Source organism: Pleurodeles waltl, chromosome 10 (assembly GCF_031143425.1).
Source record: "Pleurodeles waltl isolate 20211129_DDA chromosome 10, aPleWal1.hap1.20221129, whole genome shotgun sequence".
In the NCBI taxonomy this organism is placed as follows: Eukaryota; Metazoa; Chordata; class Amphibia; order Caudata; family Salamandridae; genus Pleurodeles; species Pleurodeles waltl.
The window spans coordinates 745,648,924-745,662,073 of record NC_090449.1 but is presented as its reverse complement, the minus strand read 5'-3'; the positions used below and the strand labels follow the sequence as shown (position 1 = coordinate 745,662,073).

General features: G+C 48.9%; 1 protein-coding gene across 2 annotated transcripts in view; it reads right to left on the bottom strand.

Annotated features, from left to right (window-relative positions):
- The window catches only part of ODAD2 (outer dynein arm docking complex subunit 2), an 827,935-nt gene that overhangs the window by 243,227 nt on the left and 571,558 nt on the right, over positions 1-13,150 (bottom strand). The gene's annotated exons all lie outside the window — the stretch shown is intronic.

Below are 13,150 nucleotides of genomic sequence, written 5' to 3'. Positions count from 1 at the left end.
TATAACCTTTCCCACAATATCGGTGACACAGGAGTCCGATGTAATTGACTCCCACATGTGAAGAAAGTGAGACAGTCTCCCCCCTACAGGAGATGCATGTAAAGGGAGTGATGGAGGACTAAGGCTGTTTTTCTTGCTGCACCCCTCCGGAGGAAGAGGCAGAGTGCTGCTGGGTGGCCCCTCTAGCACGAACTCTACCCCTGCCTCTGAATGATCTATAAGGGTGAGCTGTCGAAGGTTGCTGTCCTGCTGCCTGGAATCTCCATCGAAAAGAAGAGCCACACCCAAACCCCCTAAACCTCCTAAACGATCTCAAGGAACTGTAGGTGGATGCTTGCAGTCCCAAGGATCTTGCCGTGGCCCTACTCTCCTTGAACCGCTCCAAGGCAGAGTCAGCTTTTGCCCGAAATAGTTTATCCCCATCAAAGGGCAGGTCGAGTAGGGTTTGTCTGCACATCGGGAAAGAATCCTGAAGACCGTAGCCAGGCATGTCGTCTTGTCGCTATGGATGTGCCCATAGCCCTGGCCACAGAGTCCGATGTGTCAAGCCCAGATTGAATAACCTGGGTCGCCGCCTGAGCGTCCGACAAAAGGTTAAGCACCTCCTGAGGCAATGCAGAGTGAGTCTTGGCCTCGTCCATGAGCGCATAAATGTGCCTTTCCAGGATACAGGTAGCATTCGTAGACTTGAGGGCCATGCTACATGAAGAGAAGACCTCAGACGGCGTCGACCATCGGATTCATCCGACGCCGGATCCATTGGCAACGTAGGCTTCTTTAGAGTAGATGGAAGCTACGGTGAACTCATCGGCCAGCACTTCACGTAGGAAGGAAAGGCATGAAAGGCGTCAGTCTGTATGAAGCCGGAACACCCGTGTCATAGGCCAATGGACCCGAAGGTCCCGAATGACCACCTCCCGAAGCCATGGTGGCATAGATGTTGAACATCGCATTAAGGAATGCGGCAGGGTCTATGCCTGGCGCCGGGAACGCCTGATAACCTTGCGGAGCCGGTGCATGAGGTGAAGCCGGCGTCGGCTCGGGCATCTCTGCCTGCGCCGGAGAGACCGTCAGCTCCTGGTTAGGATCAACTTCACAGACCGACAGCGGAGACGTCGGAGAAGTTGGAGTCGTCAGAGGCAGAGGTGTCACAGTTGGACTAACTTCCCAAGTCGTTTGACACCGAGCCGACGGCGACCTCGAGCGGGAAAGGTCCTTACTTGACCGGCGCCATGATTCATGCCGGCGTCGGGAGTCTCGATGTCGCCTGTGAGATTTCGATGACTTGGAAGAAGACTCACAGCGATTATGTTTCTTCTTCTTCTTAGACTTTGCCAGGAACAACTTGGCCTCCCGCTCCTTGAGAGCCTTCGGATTCATGCGCTGACATGAACCGCACGCTTCGACCTCATGGTCAGAGCTCAGACACCACAAACAATTCTCGTGTGGGTCTGTGACCGGTATTCGACCTCCGCACTCCCTACAGGGTTTAAAACCCGACTTCCTTGGCTGAGACATTGTTCCACACGAAGTGAAACAGTAGCTCCCTGGTAGCCTCAAAGAAAAAAACATTACTCGAAGGCACCGAAAAAAGGGAACTGCACGTCGACGTCAGTTGCCTGGATGACGTCATACGGCGTCGCATGGGAGTCGGGCAATTGTGAAGTCATCGTCGACGTGCAGAGCTAGAAGAAAATTTCTGTTGAATACTGGCGCGTGGGGAAAATTCTTTAGGTGAGGAATCCACAGGTAGTTGTATCCATCAGAAATGAATGTTACTCTCCCGTACAGTTTTTCTCACACTTTGGCCACAAACCTCCCACCATGGCCCAGAAATACATACACACACCATCCTCACATGCTGGCCTGTCTCCCCCCTGTCTCTTCCAACCACAACACTCCATACAATCATGTGCCATCCACCATGCACACAGTTTACTCACCTGTTTGTCAGGAGGACCGTAGAGTTGTGTGTATTGGGGGAGGACCCCATACACCAGTTTCTACAACTCCTCCGCATTGAAGGCAGGGGCCCTTTCCCTAGACACTGTAGCCATTGTCGCTTCCAGACACAGGTCACAGCAGCACTTGCAGTGTAGGTCCTCTCCTGTTCAAGGTCAGGTATCAAGTGAGGGAATTGATAGAAAATGGCGGTAATGTCCGCGGCGGTGCGTACCGTCACCGCCGGCGTACATCGTCATTGGCTCCTGGAACCCATAGGGCCCAATGCTAACCAATGCTGAATTGTGCTGCGGTCTTCTACCGTGTACTGCGACGGTGTACAACGCCAGCGCAGTTACCTAATTTCCCCTTGTCCCACCTCACAGGTCAAGCAGCCGCCATTTCAGCGGGCCACATGGCAGGCCAAATAACTGCATCACACCTAGTTAGGCCAGGAAAATGGACAAAGGCGCATAGAGACATTTTAACGTTTGTGCTAAACAGCCTTGTGAAACCTATGTGTTGTATGACCCTTTGCTCACCGTTCTCCTCCATAGGGCACGTCCGCTGGGGCAGGTGATGAGATGGCGGCATCCTCCGGTGTACAGATCTCTGGTGGACCTGTCGACAATGGAAGACAGACACATAATTATCACTTACAGACTTGATCGTGCAACAATCCAGGAACTGTGTGCCCAGTTGGAGCCTGACCTGGTGTCAGCTATCCGCCATTACACAGGAATACCCCCTCTAGTGCAGGTCCTGTCAGTACTCCATTTCCTGGCCAGTGGGTCTTTTGAAACAACAGTAGCCATGGAATCAGGGATGTCCCAGCCAATGTTCTCTAACGTGTTGTCCAGAGTGTTATCTGCCCTGCTGAAACACATGCGCAGCTACATCGTTTTCCCTCAGGTGGAGGATTTGCCCACAGTGAAAGGTGACTTTTATGCCCTGGGACATATCCCCAACATCATTGGTGTCATAGATGGTACACATGTAGCATTTGTCCCACCGCCGCAGGATTGAACAGGTGTACAGAAACCGCAAAAGCTACCATTCTATGAATGTGCAGATGGTGTGTTTGGCAGACCAGTACATCTCCCATGTGAATGCCAAGTATCCTGGCTCAGTCCAGGACGCTTACATTTTGGGGAATAGCAGCATCCCTTATGTGATGGGGCAACTCCGGAGGCACTGTGTGTGGCTAATAGGTGAGCCTAAAGTCCCCACACAGTTTCATTTTGTGTTAGGTATGGGAGATTCCCTAATGTTTGGAGTATGTCTAACAGTTGTCCCTCGATATTTGCAGGTGACTCTGGTTACCTCAACCTGTCATGGCTACTGACCCAGTGAGGAATCCCAGGACAAGGGCAGAGGAACGCTACAGTGAGGCATATGGGGAACTCAAAGGATAATAGAGCGCACCTTAGGCCTCCTGAAGGCCAGATTCCAGTGCCTCCATCTGACAGGTGGCTCCCTATACTACTCACTGAAGAAGATGTGCCAGATCATTTTGGCATGCTGTATGTTGCACAATCTGGCTTTGCAACGCCAGGTGACTTTTCTGCAGGAGGCTGGGCCTGATGGTGGTCTTGTGGCAGCTGTGGAGCCTGTGGACAGTGAGGAAGAGGAGGCAGAAGAAGAAGATGTAGACAACCGAAACAACATCATCATGCAATACTTCCAGTGAGACACAGGTAAGAGGATGAAACTGCTTCCCACATCTCAAACTATTGTAGGACCTAGCATACATCTGCCTTTTTACCTCTGTATATGGACCTTGACAGTTCACTTTGGCTTTCCATTTCACAGATCTGGGTCCCAATTTGTGTCCTCTGCTATATTTACTGCTGGCCTACAGCTGTGTAACATTGGTACGTGAACAAGTACATTGGCATTGCTATATTTCAGAAAATGTTGCAATTACACATTTGTGAAAGTACAGACTGACTCCAGATTGTTTTATGATTCAAGGGTGTTTATTTCTGTGCTAATAAGTGGAGGGGTGTGGGCAATGGGCTGGGGTGATGGTGGAGGAATGTCCATGGCAGAGTCCAGTCTCTTGGTCTCACAGGTACATTGTCCAATGGGGCATAGGAAGGGGAGCAATGTCAGTTTAAGGTGGACAGGGTGACAAAGTGGGACAGAAAGGTGACATTCAGGAGGGTCTTATTTCCTGGCGGGGTCTTAGCAATGTTCTCTGTCTTGTTCATGGATCTCAGGGACCGTTTGCGGGGTGGTTCTCCTTCTGCAGGGGTGGGGTGCTGGTGGCCTGTTGGTCCTGTGTCGGTGCCTCCTGTCCACTAGCGCCGGCGGAGGTGGAGGGCTGTTAATCGTCCAGGCTAGTGTCAGGTGCCCGTTTGTGTCCCACTGTGCCCCTCATGGTGTTGACAAGGTCTGCCAGCACCCCTGCAATGGTGACCAGGATGGTGTTAATAGACTTCAAGTCCTCCCTGATCCCAAGGTAGTGTTCCTCCTGCAGCCGCTGGGTCGCCTGAAACTTGGCCAGTACCGTGCCCATGGTCTCCTGGGAATGGTGGTATGCTCCCTTGATGTTGGAGAGTGCCTTGTGGAGGGTCGGTTCCCTAGGCCTGTCCTCCCCCTGTCGCACAGCAGACCTCCCAGCTTCCCTGTTGTCCTGTGCCTCTGTCCCCTGAACCGTGTGCTCACTGCCACTGACTCCAGGTCCCTGATTGTCTTGGGTTGGTGGGTTTGTCTGGGGACCCTGTAGTGGTGGACACACTGCTGATTGACATGTCCTGGGGACAGTGGCATGGGCCCGCTGGGTGGGTGCTGTGGTGGTGTTTCCTGAGGGGGGAGGGTCTGTGGTGGCTTGTGACTGTGGCAGGGGAACCGGCTGTCCAGAGGTCCCTGATGGGCCGGTCATCTTGATCCAGGCGTGCAGAGCTGCTGTCATCACTGTGGGCCTCTTCTGTGGGGGGGACTGGATATGTCTGGCACCTCCTGTGCGGTGACGTTGGGTATGGGTCCTGTTGGGGTGTAAATGCATAGTTTTAGTATCTGTGTGTACCATCTTGTGCACTGGGTGAGTTACCCTCTACTTCTGTGCTTGCATTATTGTGTTTGCCCTTGTGTGATTAGTGTTTTGGGGTCTGTGTGGGTATATGTACTGGACATGCTTTGGTGACGGTGGTCCATGCATAGGTGTTGCATGCAGGGCCTTGGTATTGGAATGTGTGGGTTGTGATAGTGGGACATATGTGAGATGATGGAGTGATGGGAGTGATGGTAAGGTTGGGGGTATGTGATGGCATGCAGGTAGGGTGGGGGATATCGTAGTAAAGATATGACTTACCAGAGTCCAGTCCTCCTGCTACTCCTGCAAGGCCCTGAGGATGCAGCATAGCCAAGACTTGCTCCTCCCATGTTGTTAGTTGTGGGGGAGGAGGTGGGGGTCCACCGCCAGTCCTCTGTACAGCAATCTGGTGTTTTGATTCCACGGGACGCACCTTCCCCCGTAGGTCGTTCCACCTCTTCCTGATGTCATCCCGTGTTCTTGGATGCTGTCCCACACCGTTGACCCTGTCGACGATTCTCCGCCATAGCTCCATCTTCCTTGCAATGGAGGTGTGCTGCACCTGTGATCCGAAAAAGCTGTGGCTCTACCCGGATGATTTCCTCCACCATGACCCTGAGCTCCTCCTCAGAGAACCTGGGGTGTCTTTGAGGTGCCATGATGTGGTGTGGGTGATGTGTGAGGTGCTGCCTATTGTGATGTGTGGGGGGATGTGTTGGTGTGTGTTGTTTGTAGTGCGTGGATGTTGTATGAGTGATGGTGTTGTGTGTCTGTGGATGCTGGTGTTGTGTTTGATAATCTCTCTCTCTGGGCTTCTTCCAAATTTGTTCATTGTAAGGGTTTGTGGGTAATGTGGGTGTGTGTTTTATAGTGTTGTGGGTGTGGTGGGTGTATGTGTATCAGGTGTGTGTATTTTGAAATGTCCAATGTGGTTGTATTTTGTAAATGTGTGTGTATTTTGAGCGTGGCGGTATGTACCGCCAGTGGATTACCGCAGTTGAAAGACCGCCGCATTGATTCGTGGGTCGTGATAGTGTGGGCGTATTCTTGTTGGCGTGACAGTGTAGGTTTTGGTATCGCCAGTTTATCACTGACCTTTGGTGTGGCGGCCTTGTGTGGTTGTCTGTATTGTGGCGGATTCCGAGATGTGGGTCGTAATACCTGTAGCGGAATTCCGCTGACGCTACGGTATGTTGGCAGTCTTCAGCACGGCGGAAAGCAGGATTTACCGCCAGGGTTGTTATGAGGGCCTATGTCTTTGCAATTTAAGAATATTCAGTGTGGATTGGTATTCTCTCTTCTTTATAGTTAGTGTCTCATTGCAGTCCGTAGTATTTTGTAGTGCATTTTTCCCTTTTTATTCTTCTCTTGGCGACATCTCCCTGTTAATGTCATTTCTTAAATTTCATAACTTTTCCCCTTCTAGCCCCCCACCCATTTGTGGGTATGTATCAGTCACATCACCGCTCTTACATCTCATAGCATATATGTCTTGTTGGCAGGGCCCATGGTATTGTCGCAATTCACAGTGTGTGGGATTGACTTATTGTCATGGCCATGTTTCAAGTGGCTAATGAGGGATGACCTCATTAATTTAAGTTGACCCCAATGTTCTCTCCAATGTGGACCTTCTTCTGTTCTGTGCTTGTGGGGGAAGTCACCGCCCATTATGCTTAGTCTTTGAAGGCGTCCATTAGAGCCTCCCGTGCTCCCTCTAACGAAGTGCGGCCTCTCTGAGTCTAACCTCAGATTCATATCTCACCCATGTGGTAAATTCTGATTTCCATGTGTCTATACTCGGGTCCACTTGCTCTTCCAGTTTCTGGTTATTTCTCTTTTTCCGATCACACAAGCCCAGTCTTGGAAGCGGCTAGTGATCTTGTTTTTCGTTGTGTGCGGGAACCAGCTCAGCAAACACCGGCTCACCGAGCATGGGATCTCTCTATCTAGCACTGTTGAAGCTGCTCGCAATGCCCTCCCATAAACCTCCCAACTAATGACATTCCAAAGCATGTGAAAGAATGTGGCGTGTAGTTCATTGCAGCAATTGCACTGAGCTGTTTGTATGTGATATATCCTATTGAGTTTTTTCGGTGTAAAATAGGCTGTGTGCAATATATAAAAATTAATCAGCTTAAACCAGGCATTCCTTGTGGCTGTTGTTGCATTATATTGAATATTCTCCCAGTCCTTGTCTCCAATTGTCTTCCCTAGGTCTGTCTTAGTCTGCAGGATCTGTAGCGGTTTCATCACTTCTGTGCGTAATCTCTTGAACCTGCAGGTTACTGCTTTATACTTTTCTGATGATATCACCAGGTATTGACAGCTAATGGATTGGTTTGTTTCTTCTTCTCCCATTTGCCAGTGCCTCTTAATGGCGTCTGTTACTGCTCAATGCAGTAGGAAAAGGCCATTTGGTAATTCATATTGTGCCCTAAAGTCCTCAAAAGGCAGGAGCATCCCATTGCCATAGAGTGCTCCAACCTGTTGCACCTGCTTCCACCCAGTTCCGCAAACCCTTCCAAGAACCTCCGTGTGGAAGTTCGTCCAAGAACCCTATCAGCAAATCTGGGGCATACAGAGTCCTTGTGTTCAGTTTACTGAGGTGTTGTGTCCAGCATTGCTGCAGGACTTGGAATTCGGGCCTAGGTTCTCTACCTTTGTCCGGGAGCTTTAAAATTGCCCTACTCAACGCTGTTAGGCCAGGAATCAATATAGGGAGCGGTGCTCCCTGGGTCCATCGTCCCATCACCCATTGTGTAAGCCATTGCAGCTGGGTTGCTAGGTAGTAAGCCTCAAACTCCGGGACCGCCATTCCTAGGGAGCCCATCAGTACCTCACGTCTTATTTCGGCACATGAGTTTAATTGCCTCCCATACTTCTTGTACTGTGATTTCTCCACCCAATGCCTCTACCTGCTCTGGCGGTAATCAGGGGAAGTGTAGGACATCTAATAACTCCCTCCGTTCCATCATTGGGAGTTCTGCGCGTGTTCGGTATAGTTGGGCGTAGTATTCCTTGAATATTGTATTCAACTCTTCCTGCCTGTACTGCCTCAAGCTATCCGCTGCCTCCAATTCTACAATAATCGACCCTCTTTTGGTGGGATTTGCCAACCAGGCTAGGAGTGTACCTGTGCAATCTCTTTCCGCATGGGCTCGCACCATGTAGTTCCGATAGTCAAAGCAACATAACTTTTTGACTTTAGTAGCTACCACTTCCTTGGCCGCAAGGAGTTCCTGATGGAGCTCCGGGCGTCCGGGTCGTTCTCTTTCAAACTCCCTAAGTAATGTTTCCACCTCTAAAACCTCCTGAAGTAACGTTCTCATGACCCCACGGCTTCTGATATACACCTCCCTCTAATCACTGCCTTGAATGCATCCCGTTCCACTAATGGAGTCTATTAGCCCCCACTCTGTTTGCCATCTTGCAAAAGCACGGGTCACCCTCTCAATCTGTGTTCCTGGAAGGGGTGGATGTGCTCTATTTAGGACGGGGTCCGCCACACAGTTGTAATCCCCACCCATCTCCATTAGTACTGGTCCCGTTAGGAAGGGCGCCAAGACCCCAGATATGATATCGTAAAATTATATTTGGTCTACATTAGGACCATAGATACAACCTAGTGTCACGTCTCGGCCATCTAATCTGCCTTGTACTACCACAAATCTTCTGTTTGTGTCAGTTTGCTCCCTCAACCATTGAAACTGTACCTCCGCCTGAATCCGGATCAGGGCCCTTCCCGCATATGCAACATACGTTGTATAACATAGCTGCCCTCGCCATCGGCGCTAAGGTGCTAATGCTTTTTTACTCGTCAAGTGTGTTTCTTGTAAAAGGGCGATCTGTACTCCCCTCCGCTGCAGGTAGAAGTGAACCTTATAGCGGTTGGGCATGGTATGCATTCCTCTTATATTCCAAGTAATTATCTTATATGTTGTGGTATCTGCCATGTGTAGTTTGTCCCTCCCGGATACTGATTCTACCCACCCCTGCCCGTCGCCCTCCCGGCAATTCTTTGCCTACCTGCAGTTTGATTGGTCCGGTGATGTGACTCCAGACCCCCTTGGCCCCAACACAAACTAATCAAAACAATCCCTGAAATTCCCAATCCCCAGGACAAGTAGGCCCCCTTCCTCATCCAAACCATAGCATACAACTGAACATTGGTGGGGTTTTCCACCAAACAATACCGTGGGGCGGATGCCATCAGCAGACGGTGTCCCGCCCGATTCCTCTCCACTCCCCATCGAGGTCATCAAATATCTGTACCCCATTTTTTTTTGGGCCCCCATGGACGGTCATCTGAACATGAGTAGCCAGCTCTTGCGTCCTCGAGTTTCAGGACTGGCGGGCGCACCCATTATATGTTTTGAGTTCTTGTGTCAGTTCCTATTCTGGGCTTGAGATGTGTAGGAAGGATCTCTCCTCCTCATGTGGGTGTCACAGCCCTCTGTATGCAAATTACCCACGTTAAAAAACAATCCTCCGCTGTGTGGGGGTAATTTTCGGCAGTTCATCCTCAGACTGTTCAGTAGAATCGTCGTTGCTGGAGATTGAGACCTCACTATTTATGTCCGTCCCCCTTGGGCAAGTTTACAGTTTTCACCTTCTCACCCCTTCCGGCTCAACTCAGCTATTCCTTCCACTACTCTTTGCTGTCCTCTCTGTGCCTCAGTTTTAGTTGGTGTGCCTCCCAAGAGGTTTTGCCTCTTCTTTCTGACAGTCTTCTTCCATACAGCTTTACCTGTTGGCTTGGGGTGGCTAGGGCCAGGGTGATCTTGGACAAACAGCTAGTCCCATACGTCTTGAGGTTTGTGGGAAAAAAATATGTTCCTTCAGCAGTAGAGACTCGGAGGCGAGCAGCAAACATCATGTCATACATTATAATTAAATGTCTTAGTTTTGCTTTAGCCTCTGTGAACGTTGCTCTTTGTTTCTGTATGGCCTTGGTGAAGTCCGGGAAGATCATCACTTTGTGTTTGTCTATCGTTATCTCTCGTGCCTTTGCTAGGATATGTCTGGATCCCGGTAGTGTAAGAGACAAGCAACAATCGGTCTAGGCTGCATGCCAGGTTGCGGCAGCTTCGCTGGGACGCTATGTGCCCTCTTCCAAGGCATAGAAGGTGGAGGGTCCCTCCAGTGCTATCTCTTCTTGCAGCCACTTCTCCAAGTAAGATACCACTTTTCTCCCCTCTATTTTTTCAGGCATCCCCACAATTCTGATATTCTTCCTCCGGGATCTGTTTTTGCTGTCTTCTGTTTGGAGTTCTAGGGTGAGGACATTTGTCTCAATGTCGGCAAGCTGGGGTTGTATTGTGCCCACCTTCGGGTTAAGATCTGACATTGTTTTCTTCGTTGCTGTCACTCTCTCAGCAAGTTTACGTGGTCATCTTTTAAAAGACTCAGGTCCACCCCCAGCGCATCTATCTTGGTTTCAAGCGATTCTCTTGTGGTGGTGATGGTTTGCAAAATGTCCATCAGCGTGGGGTCTTGTTGGGGCATCTTCGTAGCAGTCTTCTGGTAGTCTCGGAGTGCTCCATTGCTCCCCTCTGTTCCCCCTGCTCCTATTTTAAGTTGTTTTGCCCATAATTGTAAAGTAGGGGGGTATCTGGTCACATCCGTTCTGATCTATGTTGATTGCCTCCCGCCGCTCGTGCTTCAGCCTTCTCGCCCAGGGCTCCTCGGGGTGCCCCTTGTGCCGGGTTTCGTACTCTATCACAATCTCCCAGTCGTTAATGTCTCAGCAGCAGGGCCCAGTTTCCTTTAGTGTTCTAGGTTCGCCATCATCGCACAGGTTAGGGCTCCCGGACAGACAGGATCTTTAGGGATGTTGCGTTGCCGGGCGGGAGCTTGGCGGCTCACGTCCTCCTCCATCGGCCCCTGGCCACGCCCCAGTATGGGCATAGAGCTCACCACTGTTAATCGAATGGGCTTGGGCAAAAGCCCAGTAGGTTGTATATTCACACTGTATGCAGCACCTGAGTCCCAGGTGCACTTCAACACACTTTGGGATAACTAGGGAAACCGATCAGGGTCCCCACATTTCCCACTATTGTTTGGATTGTAATTCAACCTTAAGCTAGTGTTCAACGTATCCAGAGAGGTCAGGGCATGAGAGGCTGTTGTTACTTGACTTCTTTCTACATAGTTGACATGTTATTATATGTAAGGGTGCTAGCCCACAATTTTTCCCGTCATTAGGATAATCATTAGATTCAGAGGACTATCGAGCTTCCTAGGAAAAGTCAGAAACACTTCTTTTGACCACAGCCACGCCTATCCCTGAAGTAAAGTTCCCACTTTAGTAGCAGGAGGAATCCATGAGATACCTGCTTGTTACACTGAGAAGTGGTCCTCAGAAAACAAGTTATCCTGCCATATCTGCTCTAGTTATTTGTTAATATTCTTATCCCCTTAAGCAGAGCCTTTTTCAAATCACTTTGTGCACAGTTGATTTGATTGGTATAGCTGGGTGGACAGCCAATCCTCATGTGGGATATGTTAAAGCTACTGTACAATAAAGAGGGCTATTCAGTCTCTGATTTGGAACCATACTTATGCATGGCCCAGGCTCAGTTTGCATACTGTTGGTACCATCAGACGCCACTGGTGGCACATTTTGCACTGAAAGGGTACTTGCGCTACATTGCCCCTTTGATTACAATGTCAACTTGACAACTGCCTTAACTGATGGCTGAGGTGGGCTGGTCAGGATGCGGCATGCGTTTTCTGAGAGAACCTTCACCTCACTTTCACAATTTAAGGTGCTATGTTGTGACTTCTTGAGGGTTATCTTCCTTTTTTTTAGTCTGCAACACATGCTGAAAAGTTTCTATCCATTCTTAAGAAAACTCTGGCCTTCAGCAGACTTACACTTATCTCTACCACCTCTCCTCATTTTAGCATAATCTTGCATAAACAATGCAAGTGTCTTGAAAAGCGCACATGCTGGGTGACACTGAGACAGAAATTTAATGGAACTGACAGACGAACTGTAGTATTACTGCCATTCATGATCTATAAGTGTCTCTATGTACAGTAAGCACAAGCTAATACATTATAAACTGTATACCAAAAAGTGTCCTTTGTATTTATCAGGTAGACACACCAAATCAATTGCGAAGTGTATACAGCTTGACCCTAACAACTGACCAAATGATGAACCATGACACCAGTAAGGTATGTGAGGGTCTAACAAACAAAATGGAAATCAAGTTGATTTGTTAGGGTCAAGCTATGTACCCTTCACGACTGATTTTGGTGTGTCTAACCAATAAAACCATGGAATACTATTTTGCTGTACTCTCAGTATAGATGGGAGGATGTACCCTATTTATTTCCTCTCATTAGCATTGGTTTGACATTGTGGTCTCTCTTTCTCTGCTTTAATTGTATCTAATACTTTATAAACCCTCCATAGACTTTAATACGTTACAATGAAGTTTGAGTTTTTTTTACCTGGAATTAGATACAGAGTGTTCTTGTTGCTATCAAGTATACACTAACTTTATAAACCTGGGCTGGCTACCGCTGGTGCCAGGTCTTTGGGATACTGTGGAAAATGATTGAAATAACTGTTACCTTTCTCCCTTGTTGCGATATTCGATTGTGTTAAAGATATGGCAGCTCAGACAGATGCTTCGTAGTCGTAGCATTGTTGCTGGTGAAAGGATGTGTTGCTATTTGCTTGGTGCATAGGCCACTATCTAAACATGAAAGACTGGCTTAGAGACCATTTAGCATTTGGCAGATGGTTACTCTGTCACAAATGTGAAAAATATGTCTTCCGCCTTATTACAAGTGCCAAAGGATGGAATAAACTTGTGAATGGTGGATAGAGTATCCATCACATTTGTGATAGAGTAACCCATCTGCCAAACTGTAAATCAGGCCCTTAGTGTGTAGTGACAATGCACAAGTCATATATGCCACACCGCTACCCCATGTATCATGACCCAAAAGTATATGGTCCCCATTTCATAAATATCTAGCATGGGCAAACATTGATGATGCTAATGGGTTGGAAGTGGGAAGTCATAACATCAGGGATGAGCTGGGTGGCATATGATAGCTAGCGATGTTGCTTCTGTTGCAGTGTGGCATGCATTTAGGTTGAACTTCACAATGTTTAAGAGAATATAAGGTAATCAATTGACGCTGCTGTTACTT